The sequence below is a fragment of the Zeugodacus cucurbitae genome, chromosome 2 (genome assembly GCF_028554725.1).
Source record: "Zeugodacus cucurbitae isolate PBARC_wt_2022May chromosome 2, idZeuCucr1.2, whole genome shotgun sequence".
In the NCBI taxonomy this organism is placed as follows: Eukaryota; Metazoa; Arthropoda; class Insecta; order Diptera; family Tephritidae; genus Zeugodacus; species Zeugodacus cucurbitae.
The window spans coordinates 13,685,764-13,691,763 of record NC_071667.1 but is presented as its reverse complement, the minus strand read 5'-3'; the positions used below and the strand labels follow the sequence as shown (position 1 = coordinate 13,691,763).

Genomic DNA, 6,000 nt, shown 5'->3' with positions numbered 1-6,000 from the left:
TTATTAGTATGCGTTGAAACAATCTTAGTATTTGGCTAATTTGTCAATATGTCACTGTCTTCAACAGTACTAATTATAATAACAGTTATCAAATAATCATTAATTAGACAGTTTAGCCGAAATGCGCAATTCGATGCCGCCCAATAATTTCCCGCTTTTTATGTCATTCATAATTGTCTAAACGCCACCAAAAACCATTGAGCACTAGCAAACATGAATTACAAAAACACATATATACTTACCTACAAACACATATACATATACAAATTACTATGAGAAGAATGCCATGAATGGCAAGCCATGAGCCACACATAGCGAAACACAACAATTACAACCAAAGCAGTGAACAGCAAAATACTCTTTCAACATTACGGCAACAACAACCACAATAGCCATGAATGTTTACACTTGTAACAAATGAATGTGTAAGTATGTATGTAAGTTGGTAAGTGGTATGACTGCTTGTACGCCAAACAAGCACGTGTTCTACGAGAGCCGTCCTACCATGTACACTTGGCCTTAACCTCTGTCTTGGAGGGAAAAATTACCCAAAACAAACGATAGCGTTTTGAGAGCGCCGGGCAAATGAGAAAACCCACTATTTTGTGCATTAACAGAGAGTAAATGTGTGTGAGAGAGAGTGTATGTGGGAGAAAATGAGCTTTGCGAAAGCTTCATTGGTCTTGAATATTGCTACTGTGGGCGCAGGGTGGGCTTTGCATGCTATAACATGCACTTTTCTACTGCTACCTTTTGAAGATGCTTTTACAGTCAGCTGTTTTCATTGTTGTTGCTATCGGAAATGTTGTTGTCTTCGTTTTCGTTGCTGCTTGATTCGGCTGCTGCCACTGCCACTGCTACGTTGCTACACGGCATGCTGCTGCTGGACCAGTTGGAAAATCGCATAGTCAGTTTGTTTTGAAATTTGCCGCGAGACGTTTGGTAAGCGCGGACAAAAAGCAATTAAAGTGGCCAAGGCAAATATTCCATCATATTAATAATAAAGAATTGCCAAATAATTCCAATTGATTGATCATCGTCGCGAGTTGTGCATAGTTGTTTAAAAGCCAAAACGTTTAAAAGCATTGTTGTTGTTATTAAAAATAAAATATTAAAATTATAAATATACAAATATTTACATATATAAGCAACAATTGTATGTACAGTGTTACGAAAAGGAAAAATAAATATAATTGTGATTTTGTGTATTTATTCATGTGCACCAGTAATAGCAATTGAGCCACAAATCGGGTTTCAGTTGAAACAAACATAAAAACATACATACATATATATGTGTGTGTGCAGAATCGCCGAAATTTCAATTGTGTAAGCTGCTAAGTTCGATAAAGAAACAAAAACAAAGAAAATTTTCAAGTGGACAATCAACAACATAAATTGAAGTGAGTAGCAGCGTATCGAGCTAAAAAGCGGCAAAGAAACAAAAAAAATAAATATATTAAAATATTAAATTATTAAATATTAAAATTTTATCTGTTAATACTCTATTTCATTCTGTGTACACCACAGCTTGAATAAAATTTTCAGTTGCATGAAAAAAATTAATGTAGCGTATAATTTTTGAACAATTAAATGTGTAAATATTTTATTATTGTCAGATCGTTATATAATAATATGCCTAGGTGCGTCGTCAGATAACCACTATAGTTATTAAATAATATTTTTAAATAGATAAAAAATATTTTTTTTTTGAGTGTAGGGTTTTTATGGCACAAAAATATAGTAAATTAAAATTCAGTTTTGTGTACTATTAATTCTCAATCTGTTTTTTAAATAATCTAATATTTTCAAGAGAAAAGTGTGTGACGTTCCGGTGTATAAACTTAATTTCTGACAATATTAATATCTAATTAATGACAATATTGATTTTTTTATAAAAAAAAAAGCTTTTAACGTCCATTCTGAAAAATATCAATAAATACATACTAAAAAATATGAAAATAATTTTAATAAAATTTTAAATTTAAATTTAAATTTTTAAATTTTAAAGTTACGAATTCATGAATTGAAGCTAAAGAAAAATATTGAAATCTAATATTTTATTTGTAATTTTGTATTTTTGTTATTAACAATATTAAGACAGTGGAACTTCCAAAATTCGAACTTCTATAGCTCGAAGATCTCTATAACTCAAACTTTTGAATTGGCAATAGAAGTCAAATTTCATACGGATTCCTTCCATAAATCGAACTTTTCGACCAGGGCATAATGCCTAATTTAAAATTTTGCTATCGAGGCAGATTTTTAAAAGAGTCATTCTATATCGTATGGAGGCGAACAAAAAATCTGATATTACACTTATAGATTGCATAAATCATGTAACAAAGGCTTAGGAAACAGACTTCAAAAGCCAAACAATAGCAAAATGCAACCATGAAAATTACAGAATACATGTTTCAACGTATTTAAATAAAACATTATGCGAAGTAAATAAATAAAACTCTGTACAAATCTGTAAAATATAGCTTTTTGAAAAATTTATGTTTTAATGAAAATTCAATAACTCGAAGTTTTTTTGTGGATTATGGTGAATCGAGTTATAGAAGTTCCACTGTATTTCAATTGTAAGTATTTGCTAAAAACTGACTTTCAATTTGTTTAATTGTTTTAATTTTAATTAAGCCTTTATATATATACATATAATATATCAGTATTAACTAGTGAAGCTAGCTACAAATAAATCTCATTTAATTTGAAGAGAGAAACAACAGTAAAGCAAGAACTAAAATCGGATGTAGCCGAACATTTATACTCTCGAGATTTATTTTTTTATTTAATGTTATTAAAATAATTCACAATTCTACTCAGATATTCGACATAAAGTCCATTAGAAACTAAAAACTCTTTATTTTTAGTATATAGAAGCTGGTATAATTCCTGGTGCAATTTCACTAATTTTCGCCACCAAGTTATATTATATACAAGAACGTATGTTCGCTTAATTTTTTTAAAATATCTCACATACTAACCGATATATACGTGAAATCCTTAAAATTGGTATATAGGTGTTAGGGGAAGTAGTGACCCGATTTTACTCATTTATGGTACAGATACCCACTATAAAAAGTGAAAAAAGTCCCTCTACATTTCAATAAAATATTTGAGGCATTTACCGATATTTTTAGTAAAACATTATCCACTGAGATCTTCATGGTCGATATGTAGGGCCTTGAAAACTTATTGTCCGATTTCGACAATTTTTAAATTAGCTAAGAAATATGAGTGGTCAATTTTTGAGTATCGTTAAGGTGGAAAACTATATTTTTCATATATTTCAATATATGAGAAGAAATTAAATTGTTACTTTTACTTAAGCATAATAATAAGTTAACTTACTGACCATTCAATGTCAAAATTAAACTCGCTACGGAACTAAATGTTGGTCACCCATTAACAAAACTAATTACGTACTACATATGCAATTATTATGAACTGGACACAAATGTATAAATATATATTTCACATCTCAAATTAATGCATTTTCATTTTCAGAATAACGTTGTTGCTGATCCAAATTCGAAGAATGAAAGAAAAACGTGGAGTAAAAAGATTAATCCTATGAAATCAGTGAAAGCATCCAACAAGCAGACACTTCACGGCAGACAATGAAAAAAAAAAGTTACAAAAAAAAAAACAATTTAATTTTTGTGTAAGTGAATAACAAAAGAACAAGTGCAAGGCAGCAGAAATTTGTCAGCAAATAGATGTAACAGTGTGCTTGTTTACATTTTGTAAAATAAAATTTCTTGTATTGTTGTATTATAATATAACTTAATAAATGTGTTTTAAAACAAAATTACAAAATGTTGTGAAAATAAGTTAAATAATAATACATAAATGCTACAAAGTAGTTTTTTAAAGATCGAAGCAAAACTTTGAAATTATTAAAAATACACAGTGAATCTAACATACCAATAACCAGTACCAACAAACCACAGTACAGTAGTCACCGCAAAAAAAAAAAAACAAACAAACAACACAATACAGTAAGCAGATTTGCGAAAATACAAAAAGTATTTCAGCACCTGAATATTAGATTTAAAAGAAATGAAATAAAAGCAAAAGTGTTACAACAATTGAATTGTAATAATAGAAGAATAGCAACAGTCACGCATAACAAAATGCTACAAAACGCTCAACAATAACAATAACAATTACACTTAGAAAAAAATATACGCACAGTCATTGAGTATACAGTCGTCTGCATCAACAGACGCGCATTACAAACAAGCAAACAAAAAATAGAAAAAAAAATAAAAATACAGTGTGTAAGCAGAAATTTAAGCTAAATCAAACAAATACGCAACTTTAAGCAAAATGCCGATAAGTAATCGCGCCAAAGTAGCTGCTTGACTCGCGCGGCCGGTTAACGAACTCTTAGCGGACGAACGCATCATCATCGCTTGGCAAAAATTACGCTAAAACAAAAAAAAATCAAACAAAAAACGATTAAAGAGATTTAACGGGAAAGTTTCAAAAATTCCGTGAAAAAATCGAAAAGAAAAATGTTATCAATGAATTTGCGAGCAGATGAGCCAACTTGCTGACTACTCCTTATTGAGGCAAACAAATTGTGTAGCAAAACAAATAAAACTTAAGTGTGTTTTCATGTGTAACATTTTCAAATAAAATGTGCAAGTAGAGCATGTATAAATTTTAATTAAATTGAATTTGTTGTGAAAATATTAAATCATATACATATACCAGACTACAAACATTTTAGAATGCAGCAGCATCATTGGATTTATAGTTCACTACGTAAGTAACTTAACATAAGAAAAATAATCATATATGAGTCCATAAATCGTCTTCTATTCACCACTGCTCTGGGCGTCAAGTTTGAACTCTGCTCTCCAGCCAAAACTAAGAAGAGAGAACTGAGAGCACTTCATCTTCTCTCTTTAAACGTTTTGAAAGATTTTTAATATTAATATTATTTTAAGTTGGAAACAGTTAACAACTCTATTTGCAAAGTAGTTACCATTACTTTGGGTTAAGTTTTTATCAACGCCTTCAGTTTAGTACACTTATTTGTTATTTTGCTTAGCTGTCATCTTTTTGCTAGTTGGCAACTCTATAGCAAAATAAAATCTGATTATAGACCTAAAGAATAATTTTTATTTTTACTTACTAGCCAGATTTAGAGAATAATTTATGACAGTCAAGAAGAAATTACAAACAAAAATTTCAATACTGTCAACCCTTTTCGTTGAGATCTGTTGAAATTACCTAAAGCTTTAGAAATCCGACGGGTTCAGTTTAACTTAAAAAACAACAGCAAACATTCAAATTGATCGACTAGGATAATAAGTTATTAGAATATTCTTGAAAATTGTATTTGCCATTCCAATTTTTTTTAGTTAAAGAAAACAGAGTTGAATGGATGAACAATTTACTCAGTATAACTTTCTCCTTTTCGTCTCTTTTATTCTCCAAAAGTTCTAATCTCTCATAGTATTGCTTCAAACTTTATATAAGTTAAGTTTAACTATATTTATTACAAAATACTTTATACCAAATACATACAGATGTATATAGTATGTTGTGAAACTAATTTTTTATTAATATTTTCTTATCCTCAAAGAGTATCAAACGCCTGTCTGATATTTGCTGTCAGGGAATTTAAGGATTATCTTGAAGTCAAACGTTGCAGCACAAATAACAGCGCTCATATGATATGCCTATTTACAGTGTTTTTCGTTACAGTGTTTTTCGTTACAGTCTGCACACCATAATAACGGCAAATTCGGCCCGTCATATTTCGGCAGCATGTAACGTTGTGTCGCCTTTTGCCAGGCGGATTTTGTATGCTAATGATTCGGATTATTGTCGCTTAAGTCGACATTCGTTTGGTTGGTTACAAAAATATCTACCATTGATAGGTGTGATGGTCAGGTGGGGACCAGCCAAAAATAGTGGATATGTAGTTGCCGCGGCAATTTGACTCTAAGCTACACGCAGGCAATAAATTTACGCTGGCTC

The 6,000-nt window shown here is 30.4% G+C and overlaps 1 protein-coding gene across 3 annotated transcripts in view; it reads left to right on the top strand.

Moving 5' to 3' along the window:
• Positions 1–824: 824 nt before the first annotated feature.
• Positions 825–6,000, top strand: part of LOC128921834 (dopamine D2-like receptor) — an 80,758-nt gene continuing 75,582 nt past the window's right edge. The window contains exons 1-2 of one of the 3 annotated variants that reach the window (XM_054230354.1): positions 825–1,400; positions 3,511–4,776. The gene's annotated coding sequence lies outside the window, so the exon portion shown is untranslated. Of the gene's footprint in view, positions 1,401–2,097; positions 2,583–3,510; positions 4,777–6,000 lie in introns of those variants that run through there. The other 2 variants (XM_054230347.1, XM_054230351.1) reach the window with 2 other exon arrangements.